The following is a 27,230-nucleotide window of genomic DNA, read 5'->3' on the forward strand; positions in this document are numbered from 1 at the left end:
TGGTTAAAAGTGCTCAGCCTTTATGTTGAAAAAACGGAAAGTTAAAGGAGGGCAACTTTTGCGTGCTTTACGTTGTAGTGATGAAGACTTTTGTTAGTGTGTATGAAGAGGTTTATGAATCGTTACAATGTCTCTTTTAAAAGGTTGCAGATAAACACCTTTATGAGGTTAGCTGGATACAATGTCTTTTTAAAAGGATGCGGCTAAATATCTCCTTGAGGTTTGCTGGAATGCCAATTAGATGGACAGATGTCCGTTGGTCTTTGAGACTGTATACCAGGGGTCTCCAAACTTTGCTCTCCAGAGGTTTTGGAACTACATTTCCCATGATGCTCAGCTAGATAAAATGCTGGCTGAGCATCATCGGAAATGTAGTTCCAAAACCTCTGGAGAGCAAAGTTTGGACACCCCTGCTGTATACCCTGCTTTGTGGTTGGAGCTTTTCATAACTCTCAAAAGGGTTTGCTGGAGTCTCCAAAAGACTTGTAGGATGTGGCTAAACACCTCCTTACAGTATACAGTACTAATACAATCCACTTCCTGATGCTCATACACTCCTAATTATTAATTATTAATTATATAATTCTTCGATTTTAATGTGACATTTACCATACACCAGCTCCCCTCACCCTGTTCACTTTTTATCTTTGCCTAAGACAGAAGTTTGAAGGAACTACTGTCACTTTGTAGGGTTTTGACCGCTATAACAAATACATTTTTATAGGTGCACTCACTCTATACTGATCTTTGACCCCTATTCTAGCATTAAAGGGACATGAATCCCAAGCATTTATTTTCATGATTCAGATAGAGCATACAATTTTAAACAACTTTCTTTCTATTATCAAATTTGCTTCATTCTTTTGGTAGAATTTGCTGAAAAAGCAGCACATCGCTACTGCTAGCTATCTAAACACATCAGGTGAGCCAATGACATGAAGAGTATATGTGCATCCAACAATCAGCAGCTAGTCCCCAGTAGTGCATTGCCGCTCCTGAGCCTACCTAGGTATTATTTTCAACAAATGATACCAAGAGAACAAAGCAAATTAGATAATAAAAGTAATATGGAAAGTTGTTAAAATTGCATGCTCTATCTTAATTATGAAAGAAACATTTTAGGTTGTATGTCCCTTTAATAAGTAACAAAATTAGAGTTTTCATTATAGTCACAAATTTTAATGCTTTTCCCTAACTGAAGGAATAAACATCTTCAGCATAGTACCGTGAATGATGTAGACTGTGCAGATTAGTGCACTTTTTAGAGTTTGCATTTAAAAAAAAATTGGACAATATACAGTGAAATACAGAATATGCATTTCTTAGACTACTACACACATAATTGTTGCAGCGTTTTACCTATTTCATTGCTAATAAATAGCCTCACTTTTCCTGTACACTTATTAATAAATGTCACTATTTTCTTCTCTACTAGCACTGGCAGATAAGGTGTTATACACCAGTATTAGTTGAAAAACACAGCTAGATATAACCAATTGTATATAAATATTTTCACTTATCTTAAGTATGTCTGCAATTAACTGAGACATTTGGAAGCTACTAAGTCTGTCTATTTATGGGCAAAAACAAAATTAAATACTTAAAAACTGAAATGACCAAATATTGTGCTCTATTTTAAACTAAAACATGTGTTTTCTTTTAGTGACTTCAGTACTTTGGATAGTGACTTTCTAAAAAAACATAGAAAAACAACCACTTATTTTGGAAGAATACAAAATCTTATGAATCAGATTTAACGCTCCAACAAAAAACAAGACATTCTCTAAAAGCTCTCTGCTAAGGCAACATTCTCGTAAAAGATACACCGGGGTATGAGATCTTTCATCGGATTCTTAATAAGCAAATTTGTTGTCAAACTTGAAAGTCTTGTAAAAGGTAATAACGCACACTCACACTCTCATACAATACACACACACTTTCTTTCAACACACACGCACGCCCCACAGACTCTCATACAACACAGGCAGACCACACACTCTCATACAACACACACACACATCACACACGCTTATACAACATACACACACCACACACACTCTCATACAACACACACACATGCCCCACACACTCTCATACAACATACACACATATCACACACGCTTATACAACATACACACACTCTCATACAACACAAACACCACACACACTCTCATATAACACACCACATACACTCTCATACAACACACAATCACACATTGCACACTCTTATACAAAACACACACTCATACAACACACATCACACATCACACATCACACACTCTTATACAACATACACACTCATACAACACACATCACACACTATTATACAACACACACTTACACATCACACACTCTTATACAACACACACACCATACACACTCTCTTATAACACACACACATCACACACACTCTTATACAACACACACTCACACATCACACACTCGTATGCAACACACACACACCCCACACACTCTCATACAACACACACTCGCACATCCCAAACTCTTATACAACACACTTACACCACACACACTCTCATATAACATAAACACTTTCCAACAACACACAACACACACTCTGATACAACAAGCACACACCACATACTCTTATACAACACACACACACACTGTCATACAACACACTTCCATATAACATACACACTTTCCTACAACACACACACACCACATACTCTTATACAACACACACACACTGTCATACAACACACTTTTATATAACATACACACTCTCCTACAACACACACACACACCACATACTCTTACATAACACACACACAACACACATTCTCATACAACACACACACACACCACATACTCTTATATAACACACACACAACACACATTATCATACAACACACACACACACCACATACTCTTATACAACACACACACAATGTAATACAACACACTTTCATATAACATACACACTCTCCTACAACACACACACCACATACTCTTATATAACACACACACAACACACATTCTCATACAACACGCACACACCACATACTCTTATATAGCACACAAACAACACACATTATCATACAACACACACACACACACCACATACTCTTATACAACACACACACACACACTGTAATACAACACACTTTCATATAACATACATACTCTCCTACAACACACACACCACATACTCTTATATCACACACACACAACACACATTCTCATACAACACGCACACACCACATACTCTTATACAACACACACACACTGTCATACAAAACACTTCCATATAACATACACACTCTCCTACAACACACAAACCAAACAAACTCTCCTATAACACACACTTTGCGATCCAGTAAACATGTTGCAGCGACCCAGTAATGGGTCCTGACCCGTGGCATGAAGAACCCTGAGATAGATAATACAATTTTAAATTGCTTTCCAGTGTATTTCTATTATTAAATTTGCTTCTTTCTCTTGGTATCTTTTGTTGAAGTAGCAACAATGCTTGACAGGGAGCTAGCTGAACTAATCAGGTGAGTCAATGACAAGAGTCATGTATGTGCAAACACCAGTCAGCAGCTAGCTCCCAGTAGTGAATTGTTCCTCTTGAGTCTATTAAGGTATGTTTTTCTACAAAGGATATCAAGAGAATGAAGTGAATTAAATAGCAGTAAATTGGTTTATTAATACAATTCAGCTTAAAATTTTAATTTAATCATTGTCCATTTCTGTTGCATGAAATACAAATACTCACTTCTATAGTGCATTGATTGTGCATAGTACAATATTAACAGTTTAACTAGATGGAGAAAATTGCATCAAACTACAGTCAGGTGGATTTAAGTGGCAGGAATATGTAGCCATAATTATGGCCTGATTATTATCTAACATTCAACTGATCAGACATAATGGATTGAAGTCAGCAAAAAAAAAAAAAAATTAGGTTAATAAGTGTTGCATATTTTGACATAATCTCCCCACATTTTAGTTGATAAGATAAAACTGTAAGGCCAGAAGGACATTTTTTGCGAATACGCCAGATACATGGCCCTTATTTATTTCACTTGTAGAGTGAGGAACTCATTTCATAATAAGAAATACAATGCTGAATGAATTTGATATTTAACTTTCATTAAAGGGATAGTAAACCCAAATTGTTTTCTTTTATGATTCAGATAGAGCATGCAAATTTAAGCAACTTTCTAATTTACTCCTATTATAATTTTTTCTTCGTTCTCTTGATATCTTTATTTAAAAAGCAGGAATGTAAAGCTTAGGAAGGTTTTGAATATCAGGCCACACGACTTTTTATTAGGGTTAGTGAGATGGCTAGGGTAAGAGTTAAGGGGGGCTAGGGGGCCGATTTATCATTGTGCGGCAGACATAATCCGCTGTAGCGGATCATGTCCGCCGCATATCGATAAATGCTGACAGCATACTCTGTTGGCATTTATCATTGCAATGCCACCCCCTGCACTTTTGAGGTTGCTAGCAGGGGGTGTCAATCATCCCGTTCTTATCTGATCGAGATGATTGCTGTCCGCCGCCTCAGAGGTGGTGAATGAGTTAAGGAGCAGCGATCTTAAGACCGCTGCTTCTTAACTTCAGTTTCAGGGGAACCTGAAACTATGGGGGTAGATTGCAGCATCCACTGCTTTATAAATCTACCCCTAGTACTTTTATTACATTAGTGTTATGGCTAGGGCTCAGTTTGGGGTTAGGACTTGGTTTAGTAATTCCTCCAACTCATTTCTGGAGGGTGTGTGACAAAAGCTTAGCCTGGTCAGTTAGCTAGGTGTGAAGAAACAGCAGGGGGAGAATCGTTTTTGTCCATTCTCAAGTGCAACCTGTAAGTTTTCACCCCTGTAAAACCAGCACTGGTTCTCAGTTTATGGTTAGTGGTATGGCTAGGCTTGGTTTAAGGATGGCTAGACTCAGTTTGTGTCAGGGTTTTTTTCCTGCTTTGTTTGCCATGTGCTGCTGGCAGCCATTTAACTCACCTCTCTTGCTGAGTCTTGTGCAGAGTGTGTGATGCTGCTCATTTCCTGCACGCCCTCTTATAGCCAGACTGTTGTACATCATCAGAATTGTTATGTCATCACTTATCATTTAAAGGGCCTCTGTTCAGTTTGCTTTGCCCTTGCGTTGTCTCAGACCTGTTTCTGAGTTCCAGTTCCTGTGTATTACAGTACTTGGCTGTCTGACGTCCCTCCTGGTTCCTGATCCCTGGCTTGTTCCTGACTCTGCTGTTCTCCTTGTTCCTGATTCTGGCTCGTCGGACTACTCGCTTTGGCTCCTGACTCAGCTCGTCTGACTATTCTCTTTGGCTCCCGACTCGGCTCGTCTGACTACCAGCTCTGGCTTTGATTCCTGGCTTGTTGTTTGACTTGTGGACTTTTTATTATTTTTTGTTATTAATAAAGGTGTGATTTTTTTTGCACTTCTCGTCTCAGTCTGATTCCTGGCACCCTGACATTAAATCCTGATGGTGCTAATAATCCACCTTTACCTGCCATCATTTCCAGGATGGATGAACAGGATCACCGCTTGGATCAATTTGCACTAGCCCTGCAAACCCTGCTGATTCGCACTGCACATTTGGACAAAAAAGTGTCCCGCAAGTTGACTGTTCCTGTTTCTACTGCTGCACCTAGTCCTACCAGCAGCATGTCCGGTTCTGCACCTCTACCTCAGCGATATGGAGGCGATCCTATTCAGGGCTGAGGGTTTTTGAACCAGGTGGGCATTTACTTTGAGATGTTACCTCAGGCGTTTCCCTCTGACAGAGCTAAGGTGGGATTTCTCATCTCATTACTCTCTGACACAGCTCTTGCCTGGGCTAATCCCTTGTGGGAGACTAATAAACCTATGATTTCAAATTACCCTGAATTTGTGGCCTCCTTTCGAAGGGTATTTGATGTTCCGACTCGTTCCTTCTCTGCTGCTAAATGACTCATATCCATTCAGCAAGGTCCTGGATATGTTGCTCAGTATGCCATTGAGTTCCATACGCTTGCCGCAGAGGTAGGTTGGAACAATGAAGCTCTTGTTGCCACCTTTTTTCATGGACTCTCTGATGCGATTAAAGACGAAGTTGCTGTCAGAGATTTACCAGAGGATCTCTAGGTATTGGTGTCTTTTTTATCCTAATTGAAATCAGACTCAGAGAGAGGCCCTCTTTCAAGGAGCGCTTGTGGAAGCCTCCTGTTCCATTGTCTCCTACGTGTTCGTTCCCACCCATGCCTCCCTCTCCTCTTATGCCTGCTGGTCCCGAGTCACCAGGTACTGCTGAGCCGATGCAGTTGAGATTCACTAGTCTCTCCATGGCGGAGAGGGCCTTTAGGAGGAGGGAGGGGCTCTGCCTCTATTGTGGGTTACAGAGCCACCTTTTAAAGTCTTGTCCTACACGGCCGGGAACGCTCGCACCTAAGGTCCTGTCGAGGTCCCCGGAACTGGTAAAGGAGAAACCTTTGGTCACGGTTGTCCTTTCCTAGGTGGACTCCTCCATAGCCACCCAGGCTCTTGTTGACTCTGGTGCTGTGGGCTATCTCATTGACAGTGCTTTTGTATCAAAGCACTCCATTCCTGTTTTGTCTCAGTCCATTCCGCTTGCTATTGAGGCCATTGATGGCAGGCCCCTTCAGCCTGCACTCGTTACTCAAGAAAACGCTCTGTTATACATGGCTGTTGGGGCTCTCCATTTTGAAACCCTCCAGTTCCAGGTAATAAAATAAAGCATTTTCCAGTTGTTGTGGGTTATCCCTGACTCCAAAAGCACAATACCAGTCTCGACTGGCACAGGTCCGAAATTTTGTCATGGTCTCTGCAATGTATTTCCACTTGTCTTCGGAAACCAGTTAAAGTCTTGTGCACTTCTTCAGTATCTCAATTGCCAGAGGAGTACCGAGAGTTCCTAGACGTTTTTGATAAGGTGCGTGCCAGTACGTTGCCTCCTCACCGTTCTTACGATTGTGCCATAGACCTGCAACCCGGAGCCATTCCTCCTCGGGCCGGGTTTACCCTCTGTCTGTTGCAGAGAATTGTGCTTTTGAGGAGTATGTTGCTGATGCTCTGTCGCGGGGGATCATCCACAAATCCTGGTCTCCTGCAGGGGCTGGCTTCTTCTTTGTGAAGAAAAAGGGTGGCGAGTTAAGACCATGCATCAATTATAGGGGTCTTAATCGACTTACCATTAAGAATGCTTACCCTATTCCGCTCATTACGGAACTCTTTGACAACCTCAAGGGAGCTTCGGTCTTTTCTAAACTTGATTTGAGAGGAGCGTACAATCTCGTTAGGATCAAGGAGGGCCACGAATGGAAAACAGCATTTAACACCAGGAGCAGGCATTATGAATATCCTGTAATGCCCGGCCTATGTAATGCTCCTGCTGTTTTCCAGGAATTTATTAATAATGTCCTACGAGATATGTTGCAACAGTGTGTTGTGGTGTACTTAGACGACATCTTCATACACTCACCCACAATTGAGGCTCATCGTTCTGATGTTACACGGGTTCTTCAGAGACTATGTGAGAATGGCCTGTTTTGTAAACTCGAGAAATTTGAGTTCCATCAGACTCAAGTAACTTTTATAGGTTATGTTATCTCCGTTGCAGGGTTCTCCATGGATCCTGACAAGTTGTCTGCAGTTCTGCAGTGGCCTCGCCCAGTTGGTCTTCGGTCTATTCAACATTTTTTTGGGGTTCGCCGATTACTATATAAAGTTTATTAAAAACTTTTCTTCCTTGGTCAAACCTATCACAGACATGACCCGTAAAGAGAATGATCCACTCCATTGGTCACCTACTGCCATTAAGGCCTTTGATAGTCTTAAGACTGCCTTTGCTGCCGCTCCAGTTCTGGTTCATCCTAACCCTGTCCTGCCTTTCGTTCTTGAGGTTAATGCATGTGAGACTGGAGTAGGTGCCCTCTTGTCTCAACGTCCTACGCCTGACGGTTCCTTGCATCCGTGCGGTTTCTTCTATAAGAAATTGTCTCCAACGGAGTGCAATTATGAAATTGGCGACAGGGAATTACTGGCCATAATTGTGGCACTCAAGGAATGGAGGCATTTTCTCAAGGGTACTAGCGTACCAGTGCTCATTCTTACTGACCACAAGAATTTAACTTGTCGCCCCAACAGGCCAGAGGGGCGCTTTTTTTGTCTTGATTTAATTATGTGGTCTCCTACCTGCCTGGTAGTTAGAATGTTAGGGCTGATGCCCTCTCTCGACAATTTTCACCTCTGTCCAAGGAGGAGTCTGTACCTACTCCAGTTATACCTCCTGACCATATTTTGGCTACCATACATACTTATTTGACTTCTTCCTTGGGGGAGGAGATCCTGGCTGCACAAACCAATGCACCTCCTGAGAAACCTAGTAGTAAGTGTTTTGTTCCTGAGAATCTTCAAACTAAACTTTTGCACACTTACCACTATCCTAAAGTCGCAGGTCACCCAGGCAAGAACCAAATGATTTGGTCTGTCACTCAACAATTCTGGTGGCCAGGTCTTCATTCTGATGTTGCTGCGTATGTTACCTCCTGCTCAGTTTGTGCATAAAATAAGACTCCTTGATGTCTTCCTGTGGGTCTTCTTCAACCCATTGCTAATGGTGAGCATCCTTGGACACATCTTTCCATGGACTTCATTGTCGAGCTCCCTGCTTCCAATGTCAATACTGTTATCCTTATGGTGGTTGACCGTTTTTCTAAAATGTCACATTGCATTCCATTGCAGAAGCTGCCTACAGCTCTGGTGCTTGCTTCAATTTTTGCCCGGAAGGTCTTCCGTTTACATGGGTTACCTAAGGAGATTGTGTCGGTCCGGGGTAGCCAGTTTATCTCCAGATTTTGGCGTTCCTTTTGTGCTCAAATGGGGATCCAGCTTTCCTTCTCCTCGGCATATCTCCCTCAATCCAATGGGGCTGCGGAATGGTCTAATCAAGCTCTGGAACAGTTCCTCCATTGCTATGTCTCAGATCACCACAATAATTGGTCTGAACTGTTACCTTGAGCAGAGTTTGCTTATAATAGTGCTATTAATGCTTCCTCCTAGATATCCCCGTTCATGGCAAATTATGGGTTTCAACCATCCTTGTTGCCTGATTCATTCATGTCTCAGGGTATCCAGGCTTTAGAGGAGTATCTCCGGCACCTCCATTCCACCTGGGTGCAGATTCAGGATTGCCTTCATTGTTCTATGCAGCGCCAAAAGTTCCAGGCTGATCGTAGGTGTCTGCCCACGCCTTCCTACCAGGTTGGTGAGAGGGTTTGGCTGTCCTCCCGCAACTTGAACCTTCGTGTGCCTTCCAATAAACTGGCTCCCCGTTATGTTGGTCCTTTCCGAATACTCCGACGGGTCAATCCTGAGGCCTACACTCTTGACCTTCCCCCTGCAATGTGCATCTCCAATGTTTTTCATGTCTCCCTCTTGAAACCATTGGTTTGTAATCGGTTTACCACTGTGTTGCCTCATCCCTGTCCTATCTCTGTTGACTACCATGAAGAATATGAGGTCAGCATCATTATTGATTCTCGTATGTCCAGGGGCCGCGTACAGTATTTGGTTCACTGGAGGGGCTACAGTCCGGAGGAGCGTTCACCTCCTCTGATGTTCATGCTCCCACCCTCCTCTGTGCCTTCCATGCCCATTTCCCCAATAAGCCTCCTTCCTGCGGGGGAGGGGTCATTGAGGGGAGGGTACTGTCAGGGTTTTTTCCCTGCTTTGCCATGTGCTGCTAGCAGCCATTTTACTCACCTCTCTTGCTGAGTCTGGTGCAGAGTGTGTGATGCTGCTCATTTCCTGCACACCCTCTTATGGCCAGACTGGTGTACATCATCCGTGTGTGACAGGTTGCAGTCTCAGAATTGTGATGTCATCACTTATTATTTAAAGGACCTCTGTTCAGTATGCTTTGCCCTTGCGTTGTCTCAGACCTGTTTGTGAGTTCCAGTTCCTGTGTATTACCTGGCTGTCTGACGTCCCTCCTGGTTCCTGATCCCTGGCTTGTTCCTGACTCTGCTGTTTTCCTTGTTCCTGATTCCGGCTTGTCGAACTACTTGCTTTGGCTCCTGACTCGTCTCGTCTGACTATTCACTTTGGCTCCCGATTCGGTTTGTCTGACTACCAGCTCTGGCTTTGACTCCTGGCTTGTTGTTTGACTTGTGGACTTTTATTATTTTTTGCTATAAATAAAGGTATGATTATTTTTGCACTTCTCGTCTCAGTCTGATTCCTGGCACCCTGACAGTTTGATATTAGTGCTTGGCTTAGGTTTATTATTATTACCAGTGTGATATGGTTAAACTTAGGAGTAGTTCTTTATTTAGGGTTAGTGTTATGTCTAGATTTAACTAGTTTGATGCTAGGGACTGGCTTAGATTTAGAGTTTTTACTTGGGATATAACTAAGATTTAATTTAGGAAACGTTAATTCTTTAGGGTTAGTGTTATGTCTAGGTTTGGTTTAGGGTTAAGGCCTGGCTTAGGTTTATAACTAGGGTTAGAGTTAGGGTTAAAGGGACAGTCTACTTCAGACTTTTTATTGTTTAAAAAGGAAGATAATCACTATATTACCCATTCCCCAGTTTTGCATATCCCACCTCTGTTACATTAATCCACTTTTTTACCAATATGATTACCTTGTATCTAAGGTTCTGAAGACTGCTCCCTTATCTCAGTTCTTTTGACAGACATGTATTTTAGCCAATCAGTGCTAAATCATAAATAATGTTATCTAAATGTCACACATGAACTAGCGAGCGCTGTCTAGCTGTGAATAAACATCAAAATGCACTGAGATAAGAGGCAGCCTTCAAGGTCATAGAAATCAGCATATGAGCCAAGAGAACAACGCAAATTTGATGATAAAAGTAAATTGGAGACTTGTTTAAAATTGCATGCCCTATCTGAATCATGAAGTTTAATTTTTACTACACTGTCCCTTTAAGGTTAGGGTTAATTTTGGTTAAGAGTTAGTGTTATCGCTAGGTTTATGGTTAAACTTGTCTTATATTTAAGGTTACTACTAAAGTTAGGGCTAGATTTAAAGGAACATTGTACTCCCCTTTATTATTTTCCAAATGTTCCATTTTACATGCTGGGGTGAATGTAATTAAACAGCTACTTTATTTTTTATTTTGTTATTTTAAATACTTATCCCCACCTACTGAAAATATGGGTAACAATGTGTTCTCTGTAAAAAAAAGCTATGTAAACAATAGCACAAATCTACCAGTGGGCGATAAGAGAGTGAGAGATATTGTATCTGAAATAGCTGGTTGTGCTAATTCAAACTCCAAGCCATAATTAGCATTTCAATACCTAACATAGATAACATTAGCAGGTTTGCTTTATGTGCAGGCTCAGTCCATTGTTATGGACATGTCCTGAAGAACAACAGGTGATGGTTTTAATGAAAAAAGACAGCTATTTCAAATACAGAATAAATATGAAGGTCCAATTCCCCATACATTTAATGCTCTGCAGTATGCATAACAAGTCATTTGGAACACATTAAGCAGAAACACATTTTGTAGTACAGTGTCCCTTTAAGTTTAGGGTTAGTTCTTGGTATAGTGTTAATATTATGGCTAAGCCTGGTTTAGGGTTAGAGCTTGTCTTAGCTAAAGGTTAATTTCTAGGGTTTGGGCTAGTATAGGGCTCAGTTTAGGGTGAGGGCTACATGATATTGCCTTATATGTCTTTTTGTACTTTGTAATACCAATAGCACTTGTATTTATGGAAACAGCTGATTGTATACAATGGTAGCACTATGGTCCTATCCCATCAACAGAGGAAGTCAAAAGCATATCTTTCTTAAAGGTACATTAAGTGGATTACAGTTGTTTTGGGGTGGGGGGGGGGGGGTTTGTTGTTGATTTTTTTTTTTACACAGCATGTTCATGTGCTTTCTAAAATAACTTTTTATGTTTATGCTTACGGAGGTGTGTCTTTATCTACCAATGGAGGTAAGGAAGTTGTCATTACCAGCTAACTAAAACAAATGTATGTGTTTATATTAAATGGGAGTATGTCCTTATCCACCAATAGAGATGGTGGCATTCTCAGCTATTTACATTCATCATATTTTATCAGCTGTACACAGACATGCAGTGCAGGTCCAGATTAAACCACTTTTATTTAACCTTCTTTTTGTGCAAAAAATAAAATGTTTTAACATGTTTAACATTCATTTTTAATAATATATCAAGTGTTATATCCCTTTAAAATATATCAAGATTTTCATGTAAACAGACATACTAAGACCATCATACAAAACAGTATTTTAAAAATGGAGACTATTAGCCAAAATGTATTTTTTGGATAAATTGTTGACCTAGTTATTCACAAAAAATGGAACTTCCTCTTCTAAACTTAATTTGTAACCACAATTCCATATACCAGTGCACCACCAGTTTACTGTTGACAAACCACCCTTAAGTTTGTGGGAATTATCTACAAAGTGGAAAAAAATAAAAGCCAAAGTAATGTATTCTCTATAAATCAATACAAATTTACATGACAAAATTAGGTCACCCCCTTTGGATTTGCAGGCCATAACACATCTGAATCACCGCTGGATTTTCGAGCTTCCACCTTGGAAATAACATGGTTCTTGTCTTACTGAGGTAGTTTGCGGTGAGGTACTCAGCAGATGTGTCAAATTACCTGGCTTTAATTCTGGGTAATTGGTGAACATGATGACTATTGAGTTGAAATCCTGAACTGTGATACTAATGGAGTTGTTCCCTGGTGGATGCGAGATGAAGTGTATATGACTGAATGTGGTTTCTTTAAACTTTCCCTTGGGAAGTTTCCATTGATGGATATTTAACCAAAAGAACATTTAAACGCTTGGTTTTCGTTCATTTTAGAAATAATATATTTTTTATTTTTTTATATCAGTGTTAAAAGCTTTTTTTAAAATGTCACATATTAGGGATGGTGTTTTTCTAAATTTGTTATATTTTGTTTTTCTGCAATTCTGTGTGAAATTAATGTACATTTGCATTTAGTCTATATTTATGATATATTAGATAAACTGTATACAGTAACAGGAATGTTATATGTGATTATCTATCTATCTATCTACCTATCTATCTATCATCTATCTATGAATCATCTATCTATCTATCATCATCTACTTGTGCAACAATTCAGATACAATGAATAACAGAGAGAGAGAATTTGAGGTGCTTTAAATACTATAACTTCATTTTATTTATTATATAAATTGTGTATCATGTATGATTTACAGAAATATATATATATTTACAGGTGTGTGTGTGTATGACACAAACACAAACAAATCTGGAACTTAAAAATAAAAGTTTAATATATTGTCTTATTGCAATGTACTGTCATAATAATTTTATTTCTAGTGATTGCTTAAAAAAAATTACAAAGCTTCCTATTACTCTGAGTACATATCAATTTAACCATGTATTGTGGGGTTTAAACCATTTTTTAAGTACTTTAATATCCTAATCCATTCTGTTTGTTCTGACAATAGTCTTGTTTGACTTTTCACTTTTTGTGTGAGCCAAGAGGTCTCATGTGAATATATCCGGCTGCCAATTACATCATTCTATTCCCAGTAGTATTGCGGTGACTTAAACAGACTGAGCAAGACAGTTTAACTGAACTGAATCAAACTGAACTCCTTTGAGCCACCTGTTCTACCCGGCTCACCTTGAGGGACATCATTAAACTGTTTTTCTGACCACATGCAAACCACCGGTTACAAGGAAAATAAATGCCTCAATGCGTATGTCAGAAAAGGGTTCGGCAATAGAAAATGCAATATGACTCTGCAATTTCTTATTTACAGAATAATCCACTAATAATTGAGTTTAGTTATGATCATAAACTACATTTTAAATGTAATAATCTAGAGGATATTAGACAGAAGTATGTTAAAGGGACACACACATATATATGAAAAATGAGGAATTAAAGTTCAGTATTATGAGATATAAATATATATTTATTTTTATTTAAAGATTGCTGCTGTTTGTAGAAAATTTAAACTGCTTTACCAGTTTCAACTTAAATTTAGACATGATTTACTTAATATTTTTAAATCAAAAATATTTTCAATATGTTTAAATTCTGCTTTTAAAGGGAAAGTCTACTCCAGAAATTTTATTGTTTAAAAAGATAAATAATCCCTTAATTACCCATTCCCCAGTTTTGCATTACCAACACGGTTGTATTAATATACTTTTTACCTCTGTGATTACCTTGTATCTAAGCCTCTGCAGACTGCCCCCTTATTTCAGTTCTTTTGACAGACTTGCATTTTAGCCAATCAGTGTCCTCTCATAAGTAACTCCACAGGCGTGAGCACAATTTTATCTATATAGCACACGTGAATTAACGCCATCTACCTTAGAAAGTAACATATGAGCCTATCTAGGATTAGCTTTTAACAAAAAATACCAAAAGAACAAAACAAATTTGATGATAAACGTAAATTGGAAAGTTGTTTAAAATTACATGCCCAGGTTTCCAGTAAAAAACAAAGAGCAGAGATTTTACCCCAGCGACTACAAGTAACACATATTGTTATCAATGAGTGCCAGTGACAAACACCACAGCAATTTGTTTTTTTACACTTTACCTTCATATTTGAAATGCATAGATGACTAAGAGCTGTTTAAAATGTAGCTGCCTCTTAGGTGTGCATAAATACTGGACTGCCAGCATAAAGGGACAGTCTACACCAACCTTTTTAATGTTTAAAAAGATAAATAATCCCTTTATTACCCATTCCCCAGTTTTGCCTACCCAACATGGTTATATTAATATATTTGTTACCTCTGTGATTACCTTGTATCCAAGCCTCTGCAGACTGCCCCCTTATTTCAGTTCTTTTGACAGATTTGCATTTTAGCCAATTAGTGCTGACTCCTAAGTAACTCCACAGTAGAAAGCACAATGTTACTTATATGACAAACAGATAAGAGACAACCTTCAATGTCTTAGAATTTAGCATATGAGTCTACCTAGGTTTAAATTTCAAACAAAGAATACCAAGAGAACAAAGCAAATTTGATGATAATAGTAGATTGGAAAGTTGTTTAAAATTGCATGCCCTCTCTGAATCAAGAACGTTTAACTTTGACTAGACTGTCCCTTAAAATATGCATTATACATTCTCTACAATTTTTTTAGTATATTGTCCCTTTTTTTCTCGTTATTGTGTCTTCAGTGACTTCTTATATCAGCTGCAGAGTATTAAATGTTTTTGATATTTCCTTTAGGTTTATTTATTCAACTGAGATAACTACTTTTGCTCATTGAAGTACACTGAGAGTGAGATAAGATAAGGAGATCTGCTTTTTTTTCTAGGCGCATCCCATTGGTATGGGAATGGTATTGGAACACAGGGCCTGATTGACCTACCAGTATACCAGGAGATTTCCCGGTGGGCTGCAGCAGCTTGGGCTGGAAAGCTACAATTTAAAGGAGTGATTAATGGATGCAATTGTGTTGTAGGGTGTCTAAATAACATCAATCTGGTACTTTTATTTAATACAAAATAATAAACAGTAATTCTAAAAAAAATATTGGGGAAGGAGTATCCCAATAATCCCCTTTGAGTAAAAAAAATGGGGCTTGTACATTCTACTGACTCAATATGGCTGTTTTTCATATTTTTCCAGGGCTGCTTTTTATTCTTAGTCCAGCCCTGTTGGAACAATGGTATGTTTTTTCAATGAACAAAAGCAACAATGTCCTTTACATTTGCAGCTGGAATTACAAGTAATTGGGAACATATTTATGGTCAAAAGATATTACAGTTCAGTTTCTCTTTAAGATTAAGAAAGGACTACCCAGTGAGGTGAAGCCTTTCTGTCCAGTTATATCCCTCTAATTCCTATGGTACTACATCAAGTCTATTATCTAAAGTGAACAGAATACTCACCACAATTAAATGAACAACAAAGTAAAAATTAAACTTACATGGTTCAGCACACAATTTTAAGAAACATTTCATGTTACTTCTATAATCAAATTGACTTTTTTCTCTTGTGAAAAACATATCTAGATATGCTTAGGAGCAGTACTACACTACTGGGATATAATTGCTGATTGGTGGCTGCACACATATCACTCATCTCATTGGCTCACCAGTAGGTGCATTTCTTCTTGGGAGCTGATATTAAATATGGTTAGATTATGAGTGGTGCGCTAACTGTTGCGCACAAGCGATAAGGGTTTTTTCTCGACTCTTTGCGCGCATTGGAAGTAGTGCACATATTACAAGTTGAAAGGAAATGCGTTCGCTTGAGTGCCATTGAATTTAACGCCCATCGGGAAAGTACAACTTCAGAGCTCTGGTTAACTCTTATGCTTGGCAAAAAAGTTGCACAAACACATCAAAAATACATTTAACAGTACAGTCACACTCATAATGACACTGTCTGATTCAAAAATTATTAAAAAACAAAATTGCATAAAAAGGTTATAAGGGCTCAAAGATATGAGGCCTCCGGTGTTAGAAAAAGAAAAAGGCAGACAAAAGGTCTTTGACATAGAAATGCATACATACAAATGTCTAAATAAATATATATATATATATATATATATATATATATATATATATATATATATATATACACAGGGAGTGCAGAATTATTAGGCAAGTTGTATTTTTGAGGATTAATTTTATTATTGAACAACAACCATGTTCTCAATGAATCCAAAAAACTCATTAATATCAAAGCTGAATAGTTTTGGAAGTAGTTTTTAGTTTGTTTTTAGTTATAGCTATTTTAGGGGGATATCTCTGTGTGCAGGCGACTATTACTGTGCATAATTATTAGGCAACTTAACAAAAAACAAATATATACCCATTTCAATTATTTATTTTTACCAGTGAAACCAATATAACATCTCAACATTCACAAATATACATTTCTGACATTCAAAAACAAAACAAAAACAAATCAGTGACCAATATAGCCACCTTTCTTTGCAAGGACACTCAAAAGCCTGCCATCCATGGATTCTGTCAGTGTTTTGATCTGTTCACCATCAACATTGCGTGCAGCAGCAACCACAGCCTCCCAGACACTGTTCAGAGAGGTGTACTGTTTTCCCTCCTTGTAAATCTCACATTTGATGATGGACCACAGGTTCCCAATGGGGTTCAGATCAGGTGAACAAGGAGGCCATGTCATTAGATTTTCTTCTTTTATACCCTTTCTTGCCAGCCACGCTGTGGAGTACTTGGACGCGTGTGATGGAGCATTGTGCTGCATGAAAATCATGTTTTTCTTGAAGGATGCAGACTTCTTCCTGTACCACTGCTTGAAGAAGGTGTCTTCCAGAAACTGGCAGTAGGACTGGGAGTTGAGCTTGACTCCTTGGCAGCTGCACGCTTGACTTTTCTCAGTTCATGGGCAGTTATTTTGCGCCTTGGTTTTTCCACACGCTTCTTGCGACCCTGTTAACTATTTTGAATGAAACGCTTGATTGTTCGATGATCACGCTTCAGAAGCTTTGCAATTTGAAGAGTGCTGCATCCCTCTGCAAGATATCTCACTATTTTTGACTTTTCTGAGCCTGTCAAGTCCTTCTTTTGACCCATTTTGCCAAAGGAAAGGAAGTTGCCTAATAATTATGCACACCTGATATAGGGTGTTGATGTCATTAGACCACACCCCTTCTCATTACAGAGATGCACATCACCTAATATGCTTAATTGGTAGTAGGCTTTCGAGCCTATACAGCTAGGAGTAAGACAACATGCATAAAGAGGATGATGTGGTCAAAATACTCATTTGCCTAATAATTCTGCACTCCCTGTGTGTATATATATATATATATATATATATATATATATGCGTTTACATATGCATTTATGTGTTTATATATGTATATATGTATTTACAGACATATATACTCATATAGACACATACATACACTTGTATATAAATATATATATATATATATATATGCATTTATGTGTTTACATATGCATTTATGTGTTTATATATGTATATATGTATTTACAGACATATATACACATATAAACACATAAATACACTTGCATATAAATATATAAATATAGATACAGTATATATATATATATATATATATATATATATATATATATATATATATATATATACATTGGAGCCCTTTGCAGTCAAACACGGTTATGGTTTTAACTATGTGTTTACTGTAAATATTTCACATATCAATGTTCTTCACATAGAGGAATATGTTAAAAAGGTTTTTAAATAGATATTCCTGTATATATATATATATATATATATATATATATATATATATATATATATATATATATATATATATATATATATATATATATATAAATAGAATATATTCTTCTGTGTGAAGAACATTGAAATGTGAAATGTTAATATTTCATGACGGGTTAGTGCCCTTGAGTAAAATTGGGTGTTAGATTTTTACCACCTTTCGCGCTCCATCGAAGTCTAGGGGGGATATACTAACGTGGTCATGATATTCAAAGTTCTGCTTTTTGCGCTCATCGGGTTAACACTTGTGCAAAAACTTTTTACTTTAAACTTGTAATACGTGTGATACCTGATGCCCGAAAAAGCTTACTTCTAGCGAAGTTAACACGTGAGCTCTCCACTAGTAATCTAGTTCAATATGTTTAATACATTTATTTGACTTTGGCTATATGTTTAACCCTGTGTTAAACACTTTTACTGTACGACAGCCTAGTCAAAATTAAACTTTCCTGATTCAGATAGTGCATGTTATTTTAAACAACTTTCCAGTTTCCTTTTATCATCAAATTTGCTTTGTTCGCTTGGTATTCTTTGTTGAAAGCTAAACCTAGGTAGGCTCATATGCTAAATACTAAGCCCTTGAAGGCGCCTCTGAATGCATTTGACAGTTTTTCACAGCTAGAGGGTACTTCTTCATGTGTGCCATATAGATTTGTGCTCATGCCCGTGGAGTTACTTATGAGAGGGCACTGATTGGCTAAAATGCAAGTTTGTGAAAAGAACTGAAATCAGGGGCAGTCTGCAGAAGCTTAGATACAAGATAATCACAGAGGTAAAAAGTAAATTAATATAACCGTGTTCATTAAGCAAAACTGGGGAATGGGTAATAAAGAGATTATCTATCTTTTTAAACAATAAAAATTCTGCAGTAGACTGTCCCTTTAACCATATAGTTATCAAGGTTCAGTAATGCAAAAATTGCAAAGTCTAATTTGCATGAAAATGTCCCATTAAACAGGAAATAATAATGTAAAAAACATAATATACTCACATAATTCTTATGTCTTCTTCTGAATACATTAATAAGCTTCACAGCTGCGAAGTTAGCAAAGATTTAGCATCTTTGCCACCCGGGGATGTGTACAGAGTCAACTCTACATGACCTCATACTTTGTGGCAATAGTTTTATAATATAGCTCATATTCAGATTGCATATAAAAAGTATATATAAATTACCTTGCAAAATAAATACCATTGGACCCAGAGCATGGTTTTTTTCTTTCCCATTTTCTTTCTTTTTTTTTTTTTTTGTAGACCTGTACATTTTTTTTTTTCCAGAATACATTTTTTTGTTGATTAAACTATAAATATAATTGAAATTATGAACCATCAAGGACCAGAATATTTGCTTTGTTTGTTACTTTGTTACCATGCAGGTGGTATCTTGTTAACATATACATAAAATTGTTCACTTCAATACAACCAGCAAGGACATACCAGCCAAGTTTCAGCATTATGTACAACCATAGAATCATTTTGCTTAGACAAAATGCACCATCTGCCCACTGCATCTTACTTCCAGGAAATTGAAAGAGAACGGATGTTGTTTTTCGCTATATTTCTTCTGCCTATGATTAACCGTTTAGTAACTGCAAAGCGAAAACTCGAGATTGACCCAGAATTCTGTAAAAGGCAAGAGGTGAAAAAGAACTGGAAATTCTCAGATACGGTTAATTTTCTAAGGATTACTATATATATATATATATATATATATATATATATATATATATATATATATATATATATGTGTGTGTATATATATATATATATATATATATATGTGTGTATATATATATATATATATATATATATATATGTGTATATATATATATATATATATATATATATATGTATGTATATATATATATAAATACATACATATATATACAGTATATTATTTAAAGCACTTTGTTGGCCTTTTCTATATAACTTATTTATGAGTTTTGGGGTAATACTCCCTGGTATGAGTGGTATATTGCCTTAAAACATCATAGTATAACATTTATTTTGTGTAAAAAATAAGTTATTTTAAGTCCAGTAAATGACACCATTTTGTATATGGAAAAATATCAAGTGCGAGAAGTTACTAGTCAAGAGAGAAAAAGTTATTATTTATTATTAAATATAGACAGGATAGGTGCTAAACCATAACATTTGGGGAAAAAGAATGAGCAACAAGGCTAAATATCTGGGTAGTGCAGTAGAATGAAAGCACTAAGCTTCTCCCCAGGACAGAAAGATAGATAAATAATCCAATTTGCTTTATTCTCTTGGTATCCTTTGTTAAAACATACATCTAGGTAGGGTAAGAGCTTAGGAGCATGCATGTATTTTTAGCAGTCTAAGACAGAAGTGTTTTCAACAATGTTTGTAGCAATGCTATGTATAGTAGCAAACACTGCTGCCAGATTGCTAAAGACACAGGCATGCTCTTGAGTTCAGCTACGATTTTTCTTTTATCAAAGGATACCAAAAGGAAGCAAAATTGATAATAGAATTTTAAAACATCATGCCCTATTCAATTTATTCATTTAATTTTCACTTTACTGTCCCTTTAAGGTTCATTTCCACACAATATAATATCATTTCTGTCTCTATAAAACCCAAACACAATGAGGCCTATTTAACAAATGTCTGTCGGACCTGATCAGACATCGCTGAATGCGGAGAGCAATCCGCTCGCTGTATTCAGCATTGCACCAGCAGCTCACAAGAGCTGCTGCTGCAACACCGCCCCCTGCAGACTCGCAGCCAATGGCCCGCCAGCAGGGGGGTGTCAATCAACCCAATTGTACTCGATCGGGTTGAATTGCGGCGATTCCTGTCCTCCTCATTAGAGCAGGCGGACAGGGTTATGGAGCAGCGGTCTTTAGACTGCTGCTTCATAACTGCTGTTTCTGGCGAGCCTGGAGGCTCGCCAGAAACACGGGCCCTCAAGCTCCGTACGGAGCTTGATAGATAAGCCCCAATGTGTCCATAAACATATGGGATTTCACAGGTACTGTGACCCTTGCACTGAGTAGTGCAATTGTGGTTGAGTAGGAGGATAAAGGTGAATAGTTTTTTTCTATCTCTGGGAACCTGATTTATAAATGTTTCTAATCTTACAACATCCAAATAACTTTCCTTTGTTGTTACAACAATGTGACTATCATTGTTATTGTTTGCTTACAAGCCCATAAGTCTAACGTGATCATGCCGCAGCCCAGCTTGTCTCATGCAGCAGGTGGGCATTTGTGGTTATTAGTGGTAAAAAGTATCCAAACAAAGCTGATGCCCATACTATCATTCGATTGTGGCATAGAGTCAACTCATTTTCATTCACACATTTATTAGCTCACTTATTGATTTAAACCTATTTGTGAAACAAATATCTCATAGATAAAAACTTGCTGTAACATTTCACATTGAAATGTACGTAATTCAAAAAGATTTGTACCCATCTCCTAGCTGCTAGTTATAAGTAACTCTTTAATATAATCAGCAGCATATAAACTCAACCATTTACCTCTCTGTGTATAGAATGAATTCTACTGTGAATGATACCAGCAACAAAAAAGGCTTTCAAAATATTACACAACAAATTAATTAAAAGGAAGAAAACTGCGTGTATAAAGCAGTCCATGCTAACATATGAAAAGAGACATCTTGAAAACTGGTAAAAAGAAATAAAAGAAACATAAAAATGAGACAACATTGTTAGGTTTGAAATAGCGAGACACGATGCTTAACTAAGGTAATAGAGGTGAAAATCACTACTGTGCCTCTAGAATACCCTGCAACATCCATGTCCAGTCCCTCGTTCAAGTATACGAGACCTCTGAGACGCGTTTTGGTCTATCCAGCAAGTCTACTTCTCCATCACAAAATAGACATTCACATAATTTTAGTGTGTTTCCTAAGTGGTGTTTGTAATTGTCACTTTACCCACAATTCTAAGTCTAGGGCCTGTCACTTAGTGCGTGACTAGTAACAGGTGGCACGATTTCGCTCATAAGGAGAGAGTATAAAATGTCGTCAGTGAAAATGATTTCCTTAATTATAGGTATCTTATGCCCCAATTATGTTGTAACACTTCAGGCAACATTTAATCTGAGCTACCCGACAGAAAACCTATCTTCATTGAGTCACAATTGAGTTTGCACAAGCTCGCAAATTACAAAAATTGCTGTCTGAAGACTTTACGATTGCCGACAGTTTTCAAAAAGTGTATTTTCCACCATTACCGGCAGCCTGGGACACAATTACGTGTATCATAGCAGATAGCAGAAAATCGCAAAATTAAAAACTGGTTTCCAATCAACACGCAAACAGGCAAAACACTGTTGGGTGCTTTCTTTAAAGTCTCAAACCTTACGACATTCTCAATTAGGTGCAAGAGGAGAAATGATCTTTTTGGGTCCTAGATTTAATAGAGAAAGTACATTTTGTAAACAATGCAAGTTTTATCTTTTAAAATGTATTTTTTATATGTAATGTCTAGTGCTGCCTGACCATAGGCCTAGTTGGACTTATGTTCTTAATTATATTTCACTATGTACTGACATATACAAATATAATCAAGCATATAACTTAAAACTCCAACTATGTCGAAATAAATTAACTTACGATTAAAAAGAAATGGAAAAAAAAAAAGTCTATCCATAATTTTATAAATTGTTTTAAATTCTTTGGATATTTGTTATGTCACCTAGAGTAAACTTAAATAATGAAATAAACTCGCCAAATCACTCTACCTAGCACAAAACTTACCAAAACTCTTAACACTGCAACTAACTTCCATATTTTTCTCTCTCGAGGCGATCACAGGTAAGGAGCGCAGGAGCTAACATTATCTTTTATAATCTAAAGTTGGGTTACCATAGCAATGAACATGTTTTGACATGATTGACAAAAATATATTTATGAATCAAGTAAGTATAACCATTAACAGGGTACCACAAGATCCAGGAGGATATTAGCTGTAACAATTTTCTGATAAGTTCCTACAGAATGTATATTCATCTCAGACCAACCAGCTTGTTCTATACCATAAATGCAAAGGGATAAATCTATAATTTAGCTTCCTTATAAGGATTTCACAAATTTGCATGATGTATAGATAATTCTATTTTAATTCTACTCATTCGTAGTTCAATGGTATGACATAATAGAAAGTTAATTGAAGCTTTTCTAAGTGTCCATAGACTATTTATTATTGTTTTAAATGGCATGGACAACTCTTCTATAAACCTATGCATATGAATGAGACTTAACTCATTACTGTCTAAATCAGTGATGGGAAACCTTGGCACTGCTGATGTTTCAGAACTGCATTACCCATGATGCTTAGGCACTCTGAAGTCTACATGAGCATCATGGGAAATGTAGTTCTGAAACATCTGCAGGGCCAAGGCTCTGTGCAAATCCAGATCTTAACATAGTGATCTTGCACAAGAATCGATCCATCTCAGAGAAGGGATGAATAGCGCATACTTCCATATTCGGGTCCTAAAGAAGGATCCAAATGCACATGTGTAGAAAATAGGGAAGAGATGCCCAACAAATTTCAAACATGATCTCCACTTTACAATGAGATCTCTGCGCTACCTCACAAACACTTATGAATTTAGACCTTTATTTCCACTGGAAACTTTCTCTCTGGAGAGGACAGTAAGAAACAGATATGAAAAAGGCAATAAAACAGAATGTGCAAACAAGGCTTAGATAGCTACTTTAGCAATCCTCTATTCCACACATTGTTATTTATACACTATTTTATTGTCTGTTTTCTGTGTCTAATTGTCATCAATTTAAAGATAAATAAGACAAAAACATGGCACTGTAAATTACTTTATAGAAACAGTTTTTAAGAGTTAAATTACAGGAAAGGGGCAAAATAAATAAATAAATCGCATACCTTCCAACAATTGTTGGATGCATTCCAGGTTGTTGGAGGATAAAGTACTCATGGGTACTGGCATACCTGTGTTTTGTGAGCAGGGATGTGAACAAGATGGGCGTAGCCAAGGATGGGTGGCAGGAGTGTGGGTGGGACACAGCAGGTTGGACTGGACATATGAGTAGCCTTGGGGTACATGGGTATGTCTGAGTGGGTTGAGGATGGAGCTCAAACACTGAGGGGCTGTGGGCATAAAGTAGGCAGGTATGAAAATATATTGCAAATTTGTTTTACTAACACATTTGAACATTTCATATTAAGATCTTATACTGTTTAATGCAATTAACTAAGCACTAGATTTTAAAGGATATACATACAATATGAATGTTTGAAAATCACTGCAATTTTTTCCTCTTATTAGCAAAACTTTCTGAAATAAAATATGGAAACATGGACAAAATAAATAACAAGAACAGTAAAAAGTTATTTTACTTTAACCTCACACAATAGTTATTTCACAGGGAATTCAATTTTCAATTTGAGGTCCCTTTAACCCCATCGGTTGACACAAAGAAGAAACATTTGGATGTCAACTCATATTGCCGCATATTATTTTCCAATTGATACACAAATTTGTTCATCATTTCATTTTATACAGGTAGCATTTAGCCTATATTGTATCATATTAATGCTATTTTCAGTAACTGTCTATTCATCCTAGTGAAAGCATTACCTATTCCGTAATACATACAACATTGTTTCCTTTGTGTTGTTTATGATGTTTCTTATCTGCATGCTCAATTTTTATCCACTTGATAATATATTCAACAAAAAATATTTGATCCTTAAATAACAGGCTTCTGAAATTATGAATTTATTGCATGCATTGCATTACCAAAAAACCCTAGCCTTTAAAATAAATTATATGCTTTGTTCTGAATACTAACATCTTCCCTCTATGACCTTTTTGTAAGCCCTATTTTTTTTTCTAGTAACAACACGATTTAAATTTTCTTGAGCAAATAAGCTCTTTCACACAAAGGAAAATACATGTATATGAGTAATAAAACTGGTGAAGAGTTGTGACCAATCTGGGACCTCGAAAGGACCCCTCTGGACTTGCCAATAATTTGGCCTTGTGTCTTAGGGATAGCTTTAACGCTAAGCTAATTATCTTTTTAAATTCATATCAAGGAGCACACAGTGTCTTGTGGGATTAAACACGGTATGCTTTGCAAATTGAAAATAAAATAGCTGCTAGGATCATATACATGGCTGTTTGATTACAGGGGGGAAAAAACAGTGGAAAAAACAATCATTTACATCTATTATAACAGAAAAACAGAGCCCCCTATCTTTTATTACCAAATAAAAAAAAGACAAATAAGAAATATGATACTGAATTGTAATTTATACAGATAATGAAAAATCCTTATATAACACTGAGGCATCAGAAACAATGTTATTGATTTGAAAAGCTTATTCATATTACATTACATATCACTCGTAACATATTGAGAATTAAAGGACGTAATTTTTTACGCTAGGTCAGGGGATTTAACACAGTCTCCCTTGTATAAGACAAAACCGACTACAAAGATTCGGTTCACACTCTGTTACCTTAGATAAGATTGTTTTTTGTGTAATATTTAGCAAGAAGTGATGTTCGTTATTACTTGCTTTCAATTAGTCATCATATTTATGCTCAAACAAAAACGTAGTCCCTGCTGTATTTTATACAAGAGAAATCTAAACTGATAGGTTTGTAGTCTTAGTTCATATTTCTTATTAAGAGATTTTTTTTCATCACTTAGAACAGTTTTATAGGATATTGCTTTTGTTCATAGCTATATTTTTGTTAAGAAATATTAGTGATCTGATACAGTTAACTAGTGTTTTCAGGTATCCAGTATTTACCAGCCGATCTTGTATTTAATCTGCTAATCACCTAAAATAAATGAAAACTGGACACTCAAGTGATCTGACTTATGACCTTGTTATATAAAATTGACTTCATTTAAAGGAGTCTGATCTCATGTCTAGTGAGGGGCTAAGATCAGAGCGGAACAACCAAGCAAAGGCGTCTTTAGTCATGTGATGCCAAATACCATCAAGGTCACAAATAACGCTACCCTTAATGCCAGTAGCGGACCTACTCAACAGAGGGTCCTGGTGCAAAAAACTTTTTTGGGCCCCCACCCCGATTGTATCTCAATAATAAGCTAAAGTAATAATACACATGCTTCTGTGTATAATGATTATACTATAATACATCTATACAATACTGATGAGTATCTATTCAAAGATAATGACCACATAGGCACACTCCTATGTATAGGCTGGCTGCTATGGGCCCCCAAATACTTGGGCACTGGGGCCACTGCAACTGCTGCACCAATGGTAGTTCCGGCAATGCTTAGTGCAGGAAACACTGTTGGCATTATTAACAGATGAGGTATGACGGTCCTGTGTGCTAAACCTTGCACACCTTCCTAGATCCACTTCCGACATAGAGATAAACACAGCGCACCATGACCTACCAGCTAAACCTATGCTTTTTAGCACAGGTGTTTTCTTCAACTGCCTTCACAGCCTTCAGTTTAGCACAACCTTGAGCCCTCACAGTAATCCTTCTTAACTTAGCACTGCCTCTGCCATGCTGCGGTAATCTTTTAAAGCACTAGGCAGCTCTAACTTTCTCTCATACTCAGCAACACACTCTATATTTAACTCTTTCACTCACCCATTCTGTAACTCACATAATACTCAGAAGCTGCTAATAAGCATGTCTTCATTAAGTCTCTCAACATTTTACTAGACATGCTCCAAATACCGTTATGTCTTAGCAACCACTGCACATTTTTTCACAATAAAAAAGACCAACTTGACAATAAAATATATCTAAATGACTTATTTAAAAAAAGATGCAGAAGTATGTATAGCTTTGGAGAATCCTTTTTTAACAGAGAAAGGGAAAATTAGTTTGGGACAGTCTAGTCAAAATTAAACTTTCATGATTTAAATAGGGCAGGCAATGATAAACAATTTTCAAATTTACTA

The 27,230-nt window shown here is 37.2% G+C and overlaps 1 long non-coding RNA gene across 3 annotated transcripts in view; it reads left to right on the forward strand.

Moving 5' to 3' along the window:
* Positions 1-27,230, forward strand: part of LOC128644864 (uncharacterized) — a 359,997-nt gene that overhangs the window by 250,947 nt on the left and 81,820 nt on the right. Inside the window, exon 4 of one of the 3 annotated variants that reach the window (XR_008400052.1) lies at positions 1,664-3,449. The exons of the other annotated variants lie outside the window; for them this stretch is intronic. This is a non-coding gene — a long non-coding RNA (uncharacterized LOC128644864). Of the gene's footprint in view, positions 1-1,663; positions 3,450-27,230 lie in introns of those variants that run through there. 3 annotated transcript variants of the gene reach the window in all.

This window comes from Bombina bombina, chromosome 1, assembly GCF_027579735.1.
Source record: "Bombina bombina isolate aBomBom1 chromosome 1, aBomBom1.pri, whole genome shotgun sequence".
Taxonomy (NCBI): Eukaryota; Metazoa; Chordata; class Amphibia; order Anura; family Bombinatoridae; genus Bombina; species Bombina bombina.